The sequence below is a fragment of the Cervus canadensis genome, chromosome 14 (assembly GCF_019320065.1).
Source record: "Cervus canadensis isolate Bull #8, Minnesota chromosome 14, ASM1932006v1, whole genome shotgun sequence".
NCBI classification, from domain to species: Eukaryota; Metazoa; Chordata; class Mammalia; order Artiodactyla; family Cervidae; genus Cervus; species Cervus canadensis.
Genome location: NC_057399.1, coordinates 31,195,907 through 31,217,153, shown reverse-complemented (window position 1 = coordinate 31,217,153; position 21,247 = coordinate 31,195,907). Strand labels below are relative to the sequence as shown.

Sequence of the window (21,247 nt, the reverse complement as noted above, 5' to 3'; positions counted from 1 at the left end):
CTCATAGGTTTATGAATTGAATTTATTTGTAAAATTTTGTATATGCTATAAGAGATAAATGAGATTATTTAGACAAATAAAAGTTAAAAGTTACTAATGGGGGGAAATTGTCTTGAATTCTGTTATTTTGACAAATAGGTTGTCATACTGATATTTTTAGAATAAAATTTTCAGTGTACTAATGTCAAAATTGTATTTTCCATTTCAAATTCAGTGTCAGATATTCAACACTGTGCCTGTCATCCATTATGAAATGTACATACAGTTTGACAGTATTTGAGGGTATTGTACTGTATTGGAATACTCAAAAATGGTACAAAATGTATAATATAAAAGCATAGTTTTTAATGTATTTAAGTTAAGGAAGTTGTATCTAAGTTAAGGAAATTGTCGTGGAGTTTTAATCACATAAACTACATTTCTCTGTTTGAATTTATGTGACTTTGTATGTAATGTTTATTTCTAATCCTGGTTTTCTCCTTGAAGGTTGGTAAAGTGGTTATACTAGAAGATACGGCCAGGCATTTGTGTCTGAAGTGAGTCATATATTCCCACATTTTAGCAGCCTGTAGTTCAAAGTTTATTGAACTTGAGTACTTGCTGTTTTTGCCATTAAAAATATAAATAAATAAAGTCAAATTTAGTATCACCGCTTGTTTGTACCATCACCATGTTTATGAAAAAATATGTAAGCTGTATGAAAGACTTTGGAAAGCAAGTCTGCCCTCATATTCTCCCCTACCTAGCTTTTCATTAATGAAAAATGTTAAGATACACAAAAATAGAAAATATGATGAAATAATGAAATGAATTCCTATGTATCCATCTCTCTGCTTTAATTATTAAGTTGTGGTTAATCTTACTCCAGCCCTTCCTCCTCACTCCCCACAGACCCCATTGTTGTTGGCCTCACTTTTTACCTATGAAAAGAGATCCAGCACAGCTGAGCCAGGCTCAGTGCTCACACTACCCTTTACTCTGCTTTGCCATGATGCATCATCTCCCCACCCCCTGGAAATAGAGGGATGGATGGAAAAAAAATCATAAAAAGAATAGAGGTTAGTTTCCAAACAAGTATCATTTAAGATTTTGAATTGTGGACTTTCATATTTCTTGTCTCAGATTTTGAGTTGGAATTAAATATTATCTTCCAAATTAAGTTTAGACTCCACAAAGTCAGTTCGTTAGTGCTCTGTGAGAAAGTAACATTTTTCTCTTTACAAAGATGGTTCCTTTTTATTTCTTCTAAAGATTTTCTGTGTATTTGCTTTCACAGAAAAAATTGTGAAAAATGTATCTTTGAGATTTTTGGCATTTATAATGTGGTACAACTGAAATTGGCCCTCAGATTTATAGAATGTACTTAAAGATGCTTTTTTCAGTATCCTGTTATACATTTCAAAAATCAATTGATCCAGTTCCCTTTTTCCCATTAATTCAATATTTTTTCAAGTTTTTAAATGATAAAAGTGGTTAGTAGTAATTAAAATGTAGAAGTTTTTTGAGGTTTTAAAACAAGTTTTTAACTGATAAGCACTCTTCCAATCAGATGTTGTATCACAATCCTTTAATAAATCTTAATATTAAAAACTCTTCCTTTGTCCATCAATATCCTTTTGACCTTGGCTAAATAAATTACAGAAAACTTTTGAAAAAACATATTTTGGGAAGTATTCTGTCAGTAGATAGGAGCTGGTAGAAGCAAGAAGGGCCATATATTTGGGGCTCGCATAATGATTTTTTTTCTCTTTATAATTAATAAGATGATAACTAAAAAGAATTCTAACCTCTAAGTCATTGGCTACCAACCCTAGTTATGTGATTTATTAAAAAGCCTATAATTCTTGACAAATGCTTAAGAAATTTTTAAAAATTCAGAATTCAGTTTATTCAGCAACTTTTGTTGAGGATCTTTGGTTTTGGGGAGAGAGGGATTGGTATGTAGAAATGAAGTGTGACAGGGTGTTGCAAATCCAATCAAACTTGAATGTGCAAAAGACAGGCCAAATTCCATAGATAAATATGTGATTCTCTGTAGCTGCATTTCTGTAGCTGGTTTCTTGTAATGAAGCCACACTTCATGATTTTTTGTGGCTTCATAACTTGAAAGACAGAAGACCTCAATGGACACCAGAAAGCTCTTTTTCAACAACACTTCTACTGTAAGATATCCATTCTCATTTAACAATTTATTATTCTTTATTTTATCCATTGCCTTTTAGTTAACACTGCCTGTGAAAAGTGAAAAATTATAGTGTTAAGTCTCTCAGTTGTGTCAAACTCTTTTCGACCCTGTGGTCTGTAGCCTTCCAGGCTCCTCTCTCCATGGAATTCTCCAGGCAAGAATACTGGAGTGGGTAGCCATTCCCTTCTCCAGGGAATCTTCCTGACCCCAGGGATTGAACCCGGGTCTCCTGCATTGCAGGCAGATTCTTTACTATCTGAGCCACTTAGGGAAGCCCAGTAGTACCTGACAGGGTCCTAAATATTAATGAAGACAGTTTAGAACTTGGATTCTTTCAGAGCAGATTCTTCTAGAGTTATGTCATATATACTAGTGATTAACCAACTATTAAATAATTGCTTTAAAATAAATGCATTTGCCTGCCACAGGCCCTGTGACTGGTATACTCCTAAGTAGAATCTGACTTTAATGACTTTATTGACTGCTGTGTGTCTGTGTGTGTAGTGTGTATATTCTAATGTTTTGTTCTTGTTGGAAAAAATCAATTTTCATTACTTGAGAAAGGTTTTCATATATTATTAATAGGTTCTTAGTTTTAGAATTAAGTTTTTCTAATCCTAAATGAGAACTGGAAAGTTTTCAAAGTTCTGAACTGTAAAATTACGTTGAATCTTCAAGCTAAAAAATCGCTTTTTTTTTTTTTTGGCATTATAGTTGTTACTGATGATCACTGCATCTTTTAAGGACCTTTTCTTTTCTGTGTTGTTCCTTGACTTAAGAAGAAGTAAGAGTGAGTCAAGGGAAATACAATTATTGAATGTAAAATTTTTCATCTTTGTGTTTTTTCCCTTTTTTTCCTCAGCTATAAAATGAATCCTCTTGTTTCTGCAAATTTTCTTTCAGTTCTCTTTCTGCATTCTTGTCTCTCATATCCTTTCTGTCCCATTTTCCCCTTTTGCTTGGTTCTACTCTGCTTGGCTTTCCTTACAGGCTTTTTCAGCCCTGAATCTTCTCAGCCAACCCATCCTGCCTCAACCTTGGTTTGTTGCTCAAATGCCGCCTTTGCACCTCTTAGCCTGCTTTGGCTCTCTTGTTATTGAATTCTTTGTTTTTGGAATAATTGTTCTGCATTCCTCTGTTTATTGTTTCTTGGTACTTTTAGAGAAATAGCTAATTTCCTTTATTCTGCTTCCTATGGTACATAATGAGAAGAAGAAATAAAAAACAGCAGTGGAAGGACAGGTGCTGTTGGCTCTTTAAAAAAGAATAAGGTGATGCAGTTGACAGATTATTTTAAACAATGCTCCCAGTTTGGAGCAGATAGAAGGGCTAAATGTTGCTGTGAATGTAAAAAATGAATGTTGTTTTTATTTTTTTAGTTTTATTTTTAACTTTCAGGAATTACAGGCAACATTAGCATAGCCAAAATATACCTGGGAAGTTTGGATTAGATGATTATTGTAAAATCATGTATTGTTTTTATTTCCCTGATGGTCTTTGGTATTTTATAGTAGGCCAGCATCTACTTTTGTCTTTAAATACTTTATGAAAGAATGCCTATCATACATAACTAAATAAACCTCAATACAGTTTCTTCTTTTAAAGAAGGTGGAAGTCCCCGCCCACGTTTCAACTTCTGTTTCACATAATTTGTTTAGCAGTATTTTATTGATAGACTACTGTTTTTTCTCTTTTGTTTGCATTTGTATTGAAGTAGTACTAGTTGTAATTAATTTATGTCAATAACTTGTTGAGTGTTAATCTTTAAAGTTATAGAATATGTATCTGATAGGATAGAATAGATTTTGGAATTAATATAAAATTATTACCAAAAGGGGTGACAAGAAAAACAAAAATCTGGTTTTATAATAAAATGAAACTTAGAATTTCTTTAGTTTTTCAGTGATTTTGTGTGTGTGTGTGTGTGTGTGTGTGTGTGGTGGGGGACTGCTTTTAGTTCATGACTTCATGACTTCTGGGTTCCTAGGTTTAATTTACTTTTCTGCTATTGGATTCTACCTAATGCCATTTTTAAAAATCAAAGTTGAAGATGCTTAATACTGCCTTTTTTTTTTTCCTTGAAACTTTCTCAGTTCATCTGTATCCATTATAACCTTTTAGGAGACTATGTGGAAATAAAAACTTGGAAATGCTAGGTGGTATAATTGAAATGTAGATCATAATCTGTTCTTTATTTGTTTTACCAAATTAGTTAGGGATTCTAAGGATTCATTTTGAATATTTGTGTATGTTTAGCATTTTGTTCCTTTGTTAGAAATCTCTCAGTGTGACTTATTTTTAATAGGATGTGTCTTGAATTGTGGTCCAATCACTCTTGAAAAGTATTAAGCTCTTTAAACACACTGGTCAGACCCATAGAGGGAAGCCTACAGGTTTATTAGCACTCCTTAGCCTGAAAGCACAGCATACCCTTCTAGGTTGCACAGCAACAGACTCCTAGCAACCATAATAGATTGAATTTCTAAGAGTGACCAGGCCGGATGTAATAATAAAGCAAGAGGTACAAACAGTTGTCATGGTTTTCTTTTCACAGTAGGCTAGTTTGATTTTGGGGAAGCTTAGCCTTTAAAAAATGGGTAAACTTCTTATAAAACTACTACTATTTGTACATAGTACTTCTGGTATTAAAATAGCAATAATAATACCAAATTTAAAGAGCTACTGATTTAAAAAATGTATGCTCAAAATAAAAAAGTAAAAGGAATATTATGTAAAGGAGTTTCTAGGGAGGTGTTTTTTAAAAAGACTTATAAAACCAAACTGTAGCAAGACAGTTATATTGAATGCTTGTTAAAAAATAAAAATCGCAATATTTGTGCTCTCTTTTGGGGATCCTCTGTTTTAATTTTTCAGCAACTCTTTGTAATATTATGTATGCAATTTAAATGATGAGCATATAAAGCTGATGCTTATGATAAACTTTAAAATTATCAAAGAAACCACACTATTTGAACTACATATAAACAGTGTTTTTTGTAATTATGAACCAACAACCAATGGAGCAGAGAATCTATTGAAGAAAAAAGAATAAAGTAGTAAAATGTACCATATTCCACAGTGAGAGTAAAAGTGTCTGTGATATTCCTAAAGGTGTAATACTGTGCTACAACTTTGTTAACATTTCTCCTGGGTGTTTTTTAGTCTATATTTGCTTACCTAGCCATGAAAAAGAGATTAATTCAGATACATTCACAACCTGAAACAGGATGCCTCCATCAAAAAAAGTCGATCCTCATATAGCTGCTGAAGTTGGAGTGGAACCCTATAGCCTTTGACAGCAATAAGCTGTAAATATACATACATACTAATACCCTGATTTGTTCATCTTTTGTGTCAGCATTTGGAAGAGATTGTTAAAGTGACAGTTTTAGTACATACTGGCAATTACAGTAAAGAGCAGAAATTAGGTATTTGTGACCTATTATATTTCATTAAAAGACTTCCTTTTTAAAATGGCACTGCTTATTCTGATTACATGACAGCTGCCCTAAACAGATTAGAAAATACACAGCTTTAGCTAAAGGTAAAATCAACCTCTTAAACTCATGGCATAGACTGAGTAAATGGTAAATAGTATAAACTATTTTTTAACAACTTTCTTTAGATAGAAATTTTTATCAGTGATTAAGTGCCATGTTTTTTTTTTGTGTGTGCATTTCTATAATAATAGCTTACCCACAGTGGCATTTTCCCATTGAGGTATCTTAATACACCCATCTAATATTATACTAGCTTCCTAGTAGAGAATGATATTAAGAGGTGTCATAGACCCAGGGATCAGCATGGCATCACCAAAGAAACTTTTTCTGCTCTCTGGTGAATTAGTATCCTAATTCAAATTCAATGTAAATACTACCTTTACCAAGCAGAACTAGGTTGTTTGGAAGTTTTACCACTAGAGTATCAATATCTGAAATATTAGCAATCCACTAGAGCCACAGTAAGTTTAGTACTTGAATATAGGCATCACTGTACAACATTGAGTTGTCTGCTTTTCTAGGGAATAAATTTATTATGTGGCTCTTTTTTACAGTCAGTGATATTTCTGAAGTGTTACTGTCTTTATTTTACGTAGTGACTGCATACCACTATATAGAAGTCATGCCTTATTCTGAATTGTAGTTGAGCTGTTCGGTAGGCTGACCTGCCGCACATTCTAATAGTTAACGACTTTGTCCTCTTCCACATCATGAGGCATGGGTATGAACTGTAGTTCAACCTATGAGTATGAAATCACAGCTCACTCTTGAAGACACAAACATGATTAGTATGAAGCAGACTTCTGGAATGATTACCTCCTTCAACTAATCTTGAATATAGATTTTTGTTGGGATTGTCCCAATATTAATAGAAGTCTGTTGGAGTACTTGCATGGATCTGTAAAGTTTCCACAGAGACCCAAAGTATGCTATGTGAGACACTCACGTGAATTTCACTTACACAAATATCCATGGCTACTTATGTCTTTAGCTGAAGAAAATAAAAATATCTGATGCATGTTACATGAGCTTTGTCAGCTTGCAAAATTGTTAGAGGAAGATGTGAGTCCTAGCCTTTTGAAAAGTAAAATAGACCTGAGTTCAATTCCTGGCTTATCATTTGATGACTAATTATTTTTAAATTCTTCAGCTATTTTAAGCCCAGATTTTTAATGTAAACATGAAGATTTTGCATATACAGTTGCATTATAACGTGAACATAAGGTGAATGATAAAGCAAGATGTGTCTATAGAAAAGTTAGCGTGAGAGTCTGTATTGGCACTCAGACTGGTATGGTCTTGAGTATGGTCATTACTATGACTATGACATTACATGACCATAAGTATGGTCATTATCTTTCTAGCTGACTCCTTGTGGTAGGATTTGAAGAGGGTTTTGCTAGAGAGGGTGGCAGCTGAAAACAGGTAGTAACGTGAAACATATAATCAGAAAATAATGGTTTTCCAAGAGGAATATTATGTATGTATATTTTATGTCATTTTCAGTATTAGGAATTTGTTAGAATAAACAGTTTATAGTAATCCCTCTTGTTCACAGATTCAAATATTGGGATAGGATCTTTAAAGATTATAGGACAGTAATTGATAAGAAAAATATACACTGGTCAGATAAAATACTAATTACTCTAACATAGGGTAGAATTTAAAGAATAAAGCAAGTTTATTTTAGTAAGTATGTATGGTGATTCTTATATTATTTAAACGTTTGACTTCTCTCCATTTTTTCTCCCATGTAAAAAGTAGGAGCAGAAGTAAGTAAACTGCCCAGCCTTGTGTTAGCACCTAATACTAATGATAAAGGAAAACTGAAAATGAGTTATCAGTAACTTCTGCTAAGAAATAAAGCAACAGTAGAGTCCCATAAAAATCTGATTACCTGTGGTACTTTTTGGCCTACCCTTGAAAAAATGTTCAATATACTTACACTTGATTTACAAAATATAGTTTAAATTTTAATATATACTGTTGTTGCTGAAGGGATCATAAAGGCATTTAATTTAATGAATAGATAATATTTGCAAAAGAATAGAAGTGGTTTGAAATGTAGCAGTTTGAAGTAGCTAGTGGGATTAAACTGGTTTAGGCAATAACTCTCCTATTTCTTTGAAGCGGGTAATTCTAGCCAAAGCTTAAGTAGAGGAGGAGGTAAGGAACATACCTAACTTTGCCTTGATATTGTAAAAGGGAAAGAAATACCAGGCTACAGTGATACTTAGAGCCAAGGGAAAATAGCACTTACTGTTAAGAATATACAGTTTTTCAGATAAAACTACTGGCTATTGCCTGTAGTTCTGTAAATTTTAGGTTGAGTATGCCTTATGGATGAGCTTCCCAGGCGTCTCAGTGGTAGAGAGTACACCTGCAAGTACAGGATGCCTGGCTTCTGCCCTTGGGTCGGGAAGGTGTGGAGAAGGAAGTGGCTGCCCATTCCAGTATTCTTGCCTGGGAAATCCCGTGGATGGAGGAACCTGGCGGGCTACAGTCCATGGACTTGCCAAAGAGTCAAACGGGACTTAGCAACTAAACAGCAGCAATGATTTATGTGCCCATACTGTTAAACGTTTAACAGTATCATTTTGAAGAAGTAAATATTCCTTAAAACATTAAATTGGGAAATATAAAATTTAAGTTAACCAAAATATAATTATGTTCTCAAGCTATTTTTTTACATCAATGAATATGTAACTCTGATTTGTCATTTTGTACATATGGTGCCATTGATCACTTGTGAAAACGTAGAGGATAATTGTACCTTTTATGCTTAACTGAAGATTATGGCCAACTCAGTGAAGATTCATTTGTGAGCTTCATAAATATTCTCTGTGTAAATTTTTTTTCTCTTGAAAATGAAGTTTTTACTTTATAGTTATATCTTCCTTGATATTCTTTGTACTTTGAGTTGTTGAATTGGGAAGTATATTTGCATATATGTGTGTATGTACGTGAAGTCAGTCAGTCATGTCCGACTCTTTGCGACCCCATGGACTGTAGCCCACCAGGCTCCTCCGTCCATAGGATTTTCCAGGCAAGAGTACTGGAGTGGGTTGCCATTTCCTTCTTCAGAGGATCTTCCTGACCCAGGGATCGAACCCAGGTCTCCCACATTGTAGGCAGACGCTTTACTGTCTGAGCTACCAGGGAACTTCCTTGTGTGTATATATATATATATGTAAATATACACAGGAAATAGCATAAACTTTCTTCTCAGTGCAGACTAAACTTAGAGTTTTTCATATTTAAATAATTGCTAAGTGAGAAAAACTTTTAACTACTAAACTAGTCCAAACTCTCACTATTGGTGAGGTCTTTTCACACCAGAGTCTTCTATATAAAATGTATACTGCATGTGAATGCTGCTCAAAGTATGAATGGAGGACCCGGGGGCGGGGGTGGGAGGCTGCAGACCAGCCCCAGGAGGTCTTTCCTTTTCAACTAAATATCTATGTGAGGCTGCGTGTATTTTATATATTTCAATCAAAACATCAAGTTGTGTGTAAAAGTAGACCTGAGAAGCCAGTTGTTTTCTATTAATATATTAAAGAAGTTTATGAAACTGTAAAATGATGCCTATCAACCTGTCTCCTGAGAAGGTCGTATGCAGGGCAAGAAGTAACAGAACCGGGCATAGAACAATGGACTAGTTCAAAATTGGGAAAGGAGTATGTCAAAGCTGAATACTGTCACCCTGCTTATTTAACTTTAATGCAGAGTACAGCATGCGAAATGGCAGGCTGCATGACTCGCAAGCCGGAATCAAGATTGCCAGGAGAAATATCAACAACCTCAGATAGGCAGATGATACCACTTTAATGGCAGAAAGCAAAAAGGAACTAAAAGAGCCTTTTTTTTTTTTTTTTGTAAACTCTTAATTTTTTATTTTTAAAATTTATTTATTTTTAAATTGACGGATAATCGCTTTACAGAATTATGTTGGTTTCTGCCAAACATCAACATGAATCAGCCGTAGGGATACATATGCCCCCTCCCTCTTGAACCTCCCTCCCATCTCTCTCCCCACCCCACCCCTCTAGGTTGTTAGAGAGCGCCTGTTTGAGTTCCCTGAGCCATACAGCAGATTCCCATTGGCTATCTATTTTACATATGGTAATGTAAGTTTCCATGTTACTTTCTCCATACATCTCACCCTCTCTTTCCTCCCGTCTCCCCAACCATAAGTGTTTTTCCATAAGTCTGTTTTCTATGTCTGTGTGTCCATTGCTGCCCTGCGAGTAATTTCATCTATACCATCTTTCTAGATTCTGTACATATGTGTTAGTATGCAACATTTATCTGTCTCTAAAGAGCCTCTTGACGAAGGTAAAAGAGGAGAGGGAAAAGGCTGGCTTAAAACTCAACATTCAAAAAACAAAGATCATGGCGTCTGGTCCCAACACTTCATGGGAAATAGATGGGAGAAAAGTGGAAACAGTGACAGATTTTATTTTCTTGGGCTCCAAAATCACGGTGGACAGTGATTGCAGCCACAAAATTAAAAGATGCTTGATCCTTGGAAGAAAAGCTATGACAAAACTAGAAAGCGTGTTAAAAAGCAGAGACATCACTTTGCTGACAAATGTAGATATAGTCAAAGCTGTGGTTTTTCCAGTAGTCATGTATAGATGTGAGAGTTAGACCATAAAGAAGGCTGAGTGCTGAAGAATTGATGCTTTCAAACTGTGGTGCTGGAGAAGACTCTTGAGAGTACCTTGGTCAGCAAGAAGATCAAACCAGTCAATCCTAAAGGAAATCAGTCCTGAATATTCATTGGAAGGACATGCTGAAGCTGAAGCTGGAGTACTTTGGCCGCCTGATAACAAAGAGCCAACTCATTGGAAAAGACCCTGATAATAGGAAAGATTGAGAGCAAGAGGAGAAAGGGGCGACAGCGGATGAGCTGGTTGAATGGCATCACCAACTCAATGGACATGAGTATGAGCAATCTCTGGGAGATAATGAAGGACAGGGAAGCCTGATGTGCTGCAGTTCATGGGGTTGCAGAGTTGGACATGACTTAGGGACTGAACAATACAAAAAACAGTGCTACTCTTCTCATAAAATTGTTTTTTTCCTCAGAAAATTACATTTATTTCATAAAATTGTGACTTATAAGATGCAATGGTTTTACTATTACTCTTTTTTTATTCATGTATTTTTAGGTGTCCAACATAATAATTTGTTATTTTTATACACTTTAAAAAATGATCATGACAGGAAGTCTGGTTACCAACCATCCCATACAAAATTACAACATTTCTTTTTCTTGTGATGAGCACTTTTAAGATTTACTCCCTCGGCAACTTTCAAATATACACTACAGTATTATTATAGACTATAGTCACCATTTGTATATTACATTCCCTTAACATTTTTTATTTGCAAGTTAGTGCCTCTTTAGCAGGTCACCCATTTGCCCACTCCAATCCCCCCCCTACTTTGGCAGCTGTCTGTGCTGTTTTTTTTTTTTTTTATGAATTTGGCTTGTTCATTTGTGTTGTTTTTTAGATTCCATATATAAGATCGTACAGTATGTCTCTTTCTCTGTCTGACTTACATATACACTCTGTCCTCAAATAGTGACAGTTTTACTTGTTCCTTTTCAGTTTGGATGCCTTTTGTTTACTTTTTTTCTTGCTTAATTGCTCTCACTAGGACTTCTAATACTACGTTAAATAAAAGTGGTGAGAGTGGTGAATTCAGCTAACAGTTTGTCAGTTTTGGTTATTTTGTCAAAGAATGGGTTTTTAGGTTCATTGACCTCTTCTGTTGCCATTTTAGTCTCTTTTTCTGCTCTGGTCATTTTTATTACCTTCTTTCAACTTACTTTGGGCTTTGTTCTTCTTTTCTAGTTCCTTTGAAAAGTGAAAAGTGTTAGTTACTTAGTTATGTCCGATGCTTTGCGCCATGGACTGTAGCCCGCCAGGCTCGTATGTCCATGGAATTCTCTAGGCAAGAATACTGGAGTGGGTTGCCATTCCCTTCTCCAGGGGAACTTCCCAATGCAGGGTGGAACCTGGGTCTCCTGCATTGCAGGCAGATTCTTTTACCATATGAGCCACCAGTGAAGCCTAGTTCTTTTAGGTATAAAGTTAGATAGGTTGAGGATTTTCTTTTTTCTTGAGGTAGACTTGTATGACTATACATTCCTCTTAGAACTGCTTTTGCTGCATCCATATATTTTGGTACATTGTGTATCAGTATTTTTTTATTTTTCTTTTGATCTCAATGGGTTGTTGATTAAACAACCCATTAGTTGTTTAATTGCATATTGTTTAATCTTCACACATTTATGAGTTTTTCAGTTTTCTCGTAACATGTAGATGAGCTATTCATTTATGTAAGTGGGTTATTAAAGTTCTGCAATATTATTGTATTTCTATCACTTTCTCCCTTTAGGTGTGTTAATATCTGTGGTGCTCTTATGTTGGGTGCATGTATATTTACAAATACTATTGTCTTCTCTTTAGATTGACCCCTTTATCATTATATATGTGTGTGTGTGTTAGTTGCTCAGTCTTGTCCAACTCTTTGTGATCCCATGGACTGTAGCCCACCGGACTCCTCTGTCCATGGGATTTCCCAGGCAGGAATACTGGAGCGGGTTACCATTCCCTCTCCAGGGAATCTTTCTGATCCAGGGATCATATGTTTGTCTCCTACATTGCAGGCAAGTTCTTTACTGTCTGAGCCATCAGGGATCCTGTATCATTATGTAATGCCCTTCTTTTATTGTAGTAGATGTTTTACAGCCTATTTTCTTTTCTTTTCTGATAGAAGTTGGATGCCCTAGCTTTCTTTTGGTTTCTGTTGGCATTCTATATCTTTTTCCATCCCTTGACTTTCTTTATGTGTGTTTTTTTGTATCTGAAGTGAGTCTCTTGTAGGTAGTATATAGATGTGTTTTGTTTATGTATCCGTTCAGCCACGCCATATCTTTTGATTGGAGCAGTTAGCTTATTTACATTTAACTTTTATGCTTTTTCAAACAAATTACTATCTCTGTTTCACTGAGCTTTTTGTTGTTGTTAAGTTTTTTGTTTTTCTTCCTTTTCGGACTTGTTCTTCTCTGTCTTCATTTTGCTTGACTCTGTTTGTTTCTATATATTAGGTGAAACAACTGCCTTCCCAATCTTGAAGGAATGGCATTGTGTTTGGAGATGAACAGTATCTTTCAGCCTCACCGTAGGTCTTGGTTGTCTGTTGAACCCTTGTGGTTGTCCAAGCAGCCTGAGTTATTCCTGATAGTTCCCAGTTGTTGAGGCTGTGCCCATAACCTATCAGTGTTCCAAAGGGAAGTAGCTCAGTCAGCAGCTATCTTCAAGCTGACGAGAAGCTAGACCTTCAGACAGCTTTTTAAGAATGCAAATATATACAGTCCTGTGGGATTGCAATCATAAACACTGCTGGTAATCTGGAGGTGTCTTGAGCATCACTTGCAAAAATCGAGGTTTCAGTCATGTGTATAACCTGTTTTCTGGGAGATAGAAGAGAACTGTTGCAAGGTCAAGGGATAGCACAAAGATGGTGTTTCCCAGCCTGTTTTCACTGGGCAGCTTTGTAGTCTCTAGATATGTTTGGCAAGCCCTAGTCTGCCCCTCAAGCTAAAGTTATAGCCCCTCAAGCTAAATAAATTCTCCTGTTTCACTGACAGATCTAGGATATGTTTCATTCTGCTGACTCTCTGGTGCCTTGAGGATGATGCCTGCCACAACTATCTTTCCAATTGTTAATAGTCCTGTGGGACCCAAGAATGCCAGCCCCCTGGCCACCATAGCCAGATAGGTGAGCAAGGAGTATTCCCTGTGTGTATTGCCCATGCCTGCCAACTTCATTGAGACAGCAGGAGAGCTCAGGACTTGGGTGAGCCCACTGCTTTTGGCAGGGCCTTGAGAGGGTACAGGGTCAGGGCGTACCTGACCTGCTAGCACCTTCATGGCAGAAGGGAGCAGAAAAATGACCAGCTCCCAGTGGCTCAGACAGTAAGGAATCTGCCTGCAATGCAGGAGACCCAGGTTCAGTCCCTGGGTCTGGAAGATCCTCTGGAGAAAGGAATGGCTACCCACGTCAGCATTCTTACCTGGAGAATTCCATCAATAGAGGAACCTGGCAGGCTGTAGTGCATGGGGTTGCAAAGAGTTGGACACGACTGAGCAACTTTCTCTTTCTGTCCCCATAGAGTCCAATCAGGTCTCTGTCCTTCTGGTAGATGCTTTAATTCACATCCAGTCTAGGAGTTTTCAAACTGCTGTTTTTGTGCTGGTGTCCAGAGAGAGTGAGTCTGAGCTCAAGCCCTTTAAAGTATCCCAGCTGCCTACAGTCCTCTGGGTCTCTTGGATGTGAGCCCCATTGTTTTCATAGCCAGATGTTTTGGAGGCTTGTCTCTTTGTTTCATGTCCTAAGGGTTGGGGTGCCTGATATGGGGCATGCACCTCTTCCTACTGAGGGAAAAGCTCTGGATTTGTGAAATCCCTCCCAGTTGCAGGTTGCCATGCTGGGATGAGGTTCTTGGTGAGGCTGTCTCTGCTCCCTGTTGTGATCTGGCCTTTTTTACTGTTTGCCCTTTTACTGTTTGCTGGCAGAATTTTTAGTTTTTATTTTTTTTCCCAGAGGGAATTATTCCATATGTAGCTGTAGGTTTGGTTTATCCATGGGAGGAGTGTAGGATCTTCCTATGCCACTGTCTTGAACTTTCTCCTTCCATTTTATTTTCTAATATGATAAATGAACAGACATAACCAGTAGTGAACTGAAGCTCCTCTTAATAGCTGGAGAGAGCCAATGTTATTCATATCTTCTTAAATCTTTACTCAGTTGTCACATTGCTAACTTGAAACTAGCTATATTGGGAATATTTACATTATGAAATGATTGAAACCAGAAATTTGGCATTTTTGAGGGTGAAGGGAGGAAAGTTGGCTGATAAATTATATACCACTGCACAACTAGGTATAATACACATAAACAAAAATTCTTCGGTATTCTCGAAAAATTTAAGATCGAGACGGGCTCTGGGACCAAAAAGTCTGCTAATCATAAATGAATTACTTTACAAATTCACTTCCAAAGTCTGTGCTAATATATGATCAAGGCAGATTATCAGCCGGGGGTTTTGTCTTTAGAGCCACTTTACCAATTTCCCCTATAGTGCCTTCCAAAAAAATTAACTTCATAAAGTGACATGAAGATACATCATATGCTTTGAAGTTGACACCCTGCTAAGTTCATAGCTAATTACTTGTTGAGTGATCAGAGACTCTTAGTATTACAGGGATATACAACATTGGGGATGAGAAAAGATTCTGGCCTTGAGTAGTCAGAGAAGTCTTTAGGAAGGAGGCAAAGTATGATGATATGGATCTTAAATGTTTTTAGGGAGGTGTGTTGTCTAGGTATATGGGGAAGGACTTACATGGGAACCAAAGGCAAGGTATGATTCTGGTGTGAAGAAATTGAAGAGTATTTTAGGAAATGATGAAGCAGATGGAGTTGAAAGAAAAATCAGGCTAAGGACTTGAAACTTAACTGCGTAGAGCATAACCAACAGTGTATATTTTAAAAACTGGATCAAATGTTAAGGTAAAAGAGATCTTTAAGGGAGATTAATCTGGCAGATCTGTGCAGGTTAGCAGGGAGCAGTTTGAAGCCAGGCAAATCTCTTAATCATCTGAAAGGAAGTATAGTGTGAAGAACCTGAGCTGTTAATTTAGAAAGACCTTGATTAGAATCCTTCTTTTGACACACTTACTTTCAACTCATGGATAAGACGAAGATAATAAGATGGTTGGGTTTTAAGTAACACAAAGGGTGTGAAAGAGTTTAGTAAAGATTAAATGCTTGGTACTATGCTAGGACTCGGTGAGTGGTATTATCAGTGCTATTTTGCTGCTACTGCTGCCACTACTGGAGAAGGCACCCCACTCCAGCACTCTTGCCTGGAAAATCCCCTGGATGGAGGAGCCTGGTAGGCGGGGTCGCTAAGAGTTGGACACGCCTGAGTGACTTCACTTTCACTCTCACTTTAATGCACTGGAGAAGGAAATGGCAACCCACTCCAGTGTTCTTGCCTGGAGAATCCCAGGGACTGGGGAGCCTGGTGGGCTGCCGTCTGTGGGGTCGCACAGAGTCGGACACAACTGAAGCGACTTAGCCGCAGCAGCAGCAGCTGTCAGTACATTTGTAACACTTGATGGATTATAATGAAGATTAAAACTGGTGAACCATCAGTGGAAACAGGGTGTAGAAACCAGGCCCACCCTTAACACTAACGGATGCAAGAATACACATGGAAGTTCACTCATCATGTGCCTGAATATTTAAATGCTACAAATCAGTTAACTGTTAAATAAATAAACTCTCAAATTAGGGTTCTAATTTGACTGATACAGCTTTATAATGAGGTTTTAGAATTTTAGGATTTTTTAAGTGTTCTGTTCCGGAACACAGTGGCCAAGGGAGAATTGGCCTCTGTCACCTTACTTTTATCCTGTACTCTCCCTCCTTTTCCCTGTCTTCTAGGTTCTTTGCTACAACATGTCCACATGCCCACTCCCAAAGCGACCTTGCCCCATCCCTTGCAGACTATCTTTTGACTACCCCTTGGGCTAGAGGTGGGTATGCCTATGTCTCAGTCTGTCCTGGGGATGATACTCTCTCGGCCTGGCAATTCAGAATCTTGGGAATCTGCTGTCTTACAGTCCAGAGAAGTCAGAAAGCATTCCTTGGACTTTGCAGGTTTTTTACTTCATGAAGTACCTGGACAGAGGTCAAGAATGGGTTCTCTAAAGTGTAAGGCCCACTGGTCTCAGGATGATACTGGAAGGGACCATCTGACATGAGTGGCAAGTCAGAGTTTGTTTACTATTAGTTGTGGAGTATGAGAAAATGAGAGTGAAAAAGTGAATACCAGGAGAATCCGATGTTAAAGAATCTGCCTGCAATGCAGGAGACCCAGATTCAGTCGCTGGGTTGGGAAGATCCCCTGGAGAGGGAATGGCTACCCACTCCACTATTCTTGCCTAGAGAATTCCCTGGACAGGCAAACCTGGCGGTCTACAGTCCATGGGTCACAAAGAGTCTGACATGAATGAGCATCTAATATAACATAAAGGGCAATTATAAAGACACTGAGAAAGTTAGCATAGTATGTAGGAGCAAATGGGGTCGGACCTGAATACAAAAAAAATACTGTGTTTTGTTTGGCATTGAGTACCTAATCAACTTCTAGCATATTGCTAAGCACATAGTAGTGACTCAGTGTTAAAGGGCAAGATGAAGATACTGGGATTATCTGGGCCAGAGATGAGAAGAAAGTCTTTGTAGAGTATAGAAGGAAAATAAGTTCTTGTGGGGCCAGTGTGGAGTTTTGAAGGAGGGAGCATCTTGCTGTGATTGTCATGGTGAGTGAGCTGCTTGTGTGTGTGGATCATGTATATTAAATATTTGTATGTGTGGCACCTAAGAGTTGCAGTTCTTTCTTAAATGAGTAATTGAATAATGTTATATGAGAACAGGCTCTAAGAAATGAATTGGATTTTAAAGTTAAAATCATAAGTGACAAAGATTTGTATTACCAGTGAACTGATATGGAGGCTGAGAAACTTGTAATAATTCAAGACATGAAGAGATCCTGAACAATTGTGTTAGTATCAGAATGAGGTGGTGGAATATGTCTTCAAAGAGGAAATGTTACTTGTAACTTGTCTGGAGAGGAGTAGAAGACACAGATAACTGTAGATTATCTTGACTTTTCTTACTTGATATTCAAGTTAGGCAGAGAAGGCAATGGCACCCCACTCCAGTACTCTTGCCTGGAAAATCCCATGGATGGGGGAGCCTGGTAGGCTGTGGTCCATGGGGTCGCTAAGAGTCGGACACGACTGAGCAACTTCACTTTCACGTTTCACTTTCACACATTGGAGAAGGAAATGGCAACCCACTCCAATGTTCTTGCCTGGAGAATCCCAGGGATGGGGGAGCCTGGTGGGCTGCCGTCTATGGGATCACATGGAATCAGACACGACTGAAGTGACTTAGTAGCAGCAGCATTCAAGTTAGGTACAGGTGAATGTGGTTGAAGAAAAGAATTAGAGCTAAAGGAACTGGTAGAATTATCTTAGAAAAATCTAATTGTAGGATGTATAACTCATAGTCATTTTGCTTAAAGTTATTATGAAGGATTTAGTCACTTGTGTGTGTGCTTGCTAAGTTGCTTCAGTCGTATCTGACTCTTTGCAACCCTGTAGAGTGTAGCCTGCCCGTCTCCTCTCCCCATGGGATTCTCCAGGCAAAAATACTGGAATGGGTTGCCATGCCATCCTTCAGGAGATCTTCCCCACTTAGGGATAGAAACTGTGTCTCTCTATGTCTCCAGCACTGACAGGTGGTTCTTTACCACTTGTGTTACCTGGGAAGCCCCATTTAGTCATTTAGTTTATAATAAATATGTACAGTAATACCTCATGTCAGAAAATATATTTCATGATGATAATAAAGTAACAGGAAAATCTGATAATAGGGTTAAAAATTTCCAAGTTATTTTTGAGAACTCTGATGTGTTAATTAGTGTTGATTATTGCATTTTTGCTGTAACTGACTTGTAATCACCTAAATACACAGCAAACACCTGTGATTATTTTAGTGATCCTTGTCTTGTCTTGTTTAAGTAACCCCGAAAATGTGTATTTAGACTGTTCCCTGTTCATATATACTCAGCTGTGCCTGTTTGCTTTGTTATTTTTCAGAGTTTAATGGACCGACATAAAAATTTATGGCAACTGTCACTTAATGTCACCTTTACCTTTAAAGAAAAAAAGAAAACAAGCAGAACTAAAGCATGCCAGGCAGCTATGATGCTGTTTACAGTTGACTAAATGATAGAATACTCTATACCTAATTTATATCTGATATCATGGGCCAAATTTAGGGCAAAAAATGTGAACATATATAAATAATACTTAATTACATTTTTGTATATCAGTGTTACCCTAAATTTATTAGCCAATAAAAATCATTAGTCTTAAAGTAATCTTGCCCATTCTTCTCTAAACCAAGTATTTCTTTTTAAAATTTCCATAAAACTGAATAATCATATATACTTAGTTCTCCAGTTTGTGACCTGTTTGTATATTATTTCTGTTTTTTTTATTTTGAAGAAATAAATCTTCTTATTTTTAAGGAATGAGTAAATATATATTAGCTGTTAATCCATTCTCACTTTTGCTTCTCTGTATCAGGCTGCTGTCAGAATAGGTTGGTCTGTCATCTTCACAATTTAAAAGTGTAGATTTTTTTCAAAGTATTCTTCTCTTCATTATTTTCCCTCACTTATATTTTTTCCTAATTATTATGTTCATAATGTTTACTTGCATTCGAATTCTTTGAAAAATCTCTCTTTTTTGTGCAAAATCAAAACAATATTTTTTTGGCTACATTGGAAGCTTTAAAAATATACAAAGAAATACAATAAAATAATTCATTCATATGGTAATTAGTATTTATCTAGATCCAATAATTTAAAGTAATCATATAGTTTCTAGATATCAAAGAATTCATTTTTAATGTTAACCTAATTCTTCTTGCTTTTAATATTTTAGGCCACTTGGTCATTCTGGCATTTTATGGTAGAGAATACATTGAGTTTGGCTCATGGAAAGAATATGAGGTAATTGATCCATGTTCTCTATAAATTATGAAGTAAATGTACACAAAACATAGAGTACTTTAATATGTCAAATATGGGATCTCATGTCTGAATTTTTTCAATAACTTTTTAAATATGAGATTTTGAGATAGGTTTTTCATTTCTTAATGGTTAACAGTAGCTAATATGGTAAGGAACTTTATTTTCATTACTACTTTATATATTTAAGACAAAACAATATTAGAACTTTTCTTCACATTATATGGTTACAATTAATATTTTTAAATGCTTCAGATAGCTTAGCTCTCTGGGGCTATAGAAACCACAAGAGCGTGCCTCCTTCCTATCCTCCTCCCCTTGCCCCTTTAAGTAGAATTAGAGGCATGCTACACTGTGAAATACTAACAGCTAGCGCATACAGTCTGTGGGGGAAGTAGAGAGAAAGTGCGTCGAGGTTCCTATACCGTGAACTTTCTAGGCATTTAGAGGGTGGTCTAGTGAAAGCATTGTGAGCCTGACAGGTTAGTCTTTTCCTGTTTCTTTAGTATCCTTGTGTCGCCTTGCATGTGCCTGTGTGTGGTTAACCCTGAAACGGCACTCAGCTAAGTGCATATGCTACATTCATTTCCATAGTTGTTTCATAGATTACCAAGCTTCAAGCCTGTATCAGAATTAATTCAAATTAAAGATAGTAAAATACAGCAGCTATCCTTATGAAATCCAGCCAATGGCATGGTAGTGTGAAAATCAGTAGATATTAATTATGTGGTAAAATAATAGGCTAACCTATTGCTGATGTCATAATTCCCCTACTCAGTAATGTGTTGGTTATGTAAGAAGGTGCAGCAGTTTGTGTGAACTTCTGCTTCCACTACAGCAGTACTTTAAAGAGAGGCTTTCCATTGGCATTCAGAAAGGTGAAAAGTGCAGAGGTGGTGGTGGAGGGGGTGGTGGGAGGGGCATAAGAGGGATGGGCGTTGAGTCTGAGTACATGTACGCTGTTCATCATTATTGGGCTTTGAGACTGTGTTTGTTCCCGAATTACATTTTTACCTTCCCACATAGTTGGAATGCAGCTAAGATGCAGCCCATTCAAGGTGGTAAAACATTGCTCTTTTGACATTTCTTTAGTCTTCAGCTTCTGTGGGAAGATAACCACACAGTCTGCTGCTTAAGAGACTTAACTAAGACTGAGAAATAAGCTGGAGCTATTTCCTCCATTTCAGACCTGTGGTTTTGTAAAAGTCCACAACAGGATGCACCGAAAATTTCCCTATGTGTTTTTCAAAATTCTTTATCAATATGAGGTTGCAAGAAAGATAAAGTAAATAGTTGTATGTCTAAGATCTTTGTAATATGACTTCTAACAAAAACTATGCATTCATGTGTAGGAGTTATGATTTAAGAGTTATAATCTTCATCACTGATAGTATGTTTAAAGAGACTCAGTGCCGACTCTTTCAAATAGTTTTCCTAGGAAATTTTGCAGCTTTATCATATTTCTTAAACCATTTGAATTGTCTTCTAATGAATGAGCCTGATATTTATTCCTTATCATTCATTTTTCATGATTGAGGGCATCTGATATAGACATTGATATCATATCTAATAATTGTGAAAGCTTGTGTGGGCCTAGAGAAAAGGGTTTCCATAATATACTTCAGTTAAGTGCTTGCAAATAACATTTATGAAAGGTAACTTGAATCATCCTGAGAAGCCATAGAGAATAAGTTTCTACGTGCTCTCCTCCCACTTTTTCCTTTTAATTTGACTTTTGGACTTTGTTTCATTTTGATAGTCTTAAACTTCTTTGTTATATGTGAAATAAGTAAATTGTCTTGGGAGGGGGAGGAATAGGGAAGGAAAAATACTTCTCCTTTTTGCATAGCATATGGGATGTAAATT

General features: G+C 36.8%; 1 protein-coding gene across 6 annotated transcripts in view; it reads left to right on the top strand.

Annotated features, from left to right (window-relative positions):
• Nucleotides 1–21,247, top strand: part of RFX3 (regulatory factor X3) — a 304,937-nt gene that overhangs the window by 22,510 nt on the left and 261,180 nt on the right. Inside the window, exons 1-2 of one of the 6 annotated variants that reach the window (XM_043486875.1) lie at nt 2,383–5,613; nt 19,296–19,363. The exons of 4 other annotated variants lie outside the window; for them this stretch is intronic. The gene's annotated coding sequence lies outside the window, so the exon portion shown is untranslated. Of the gene's footprint in view, nt 1–2,382; nt 5,614–19,295; nt 19,364–21,247 lie in introns of those variants that run through there. One more of the 6 variants, XM_043486873.1, reaches the window with a different exon arrangement.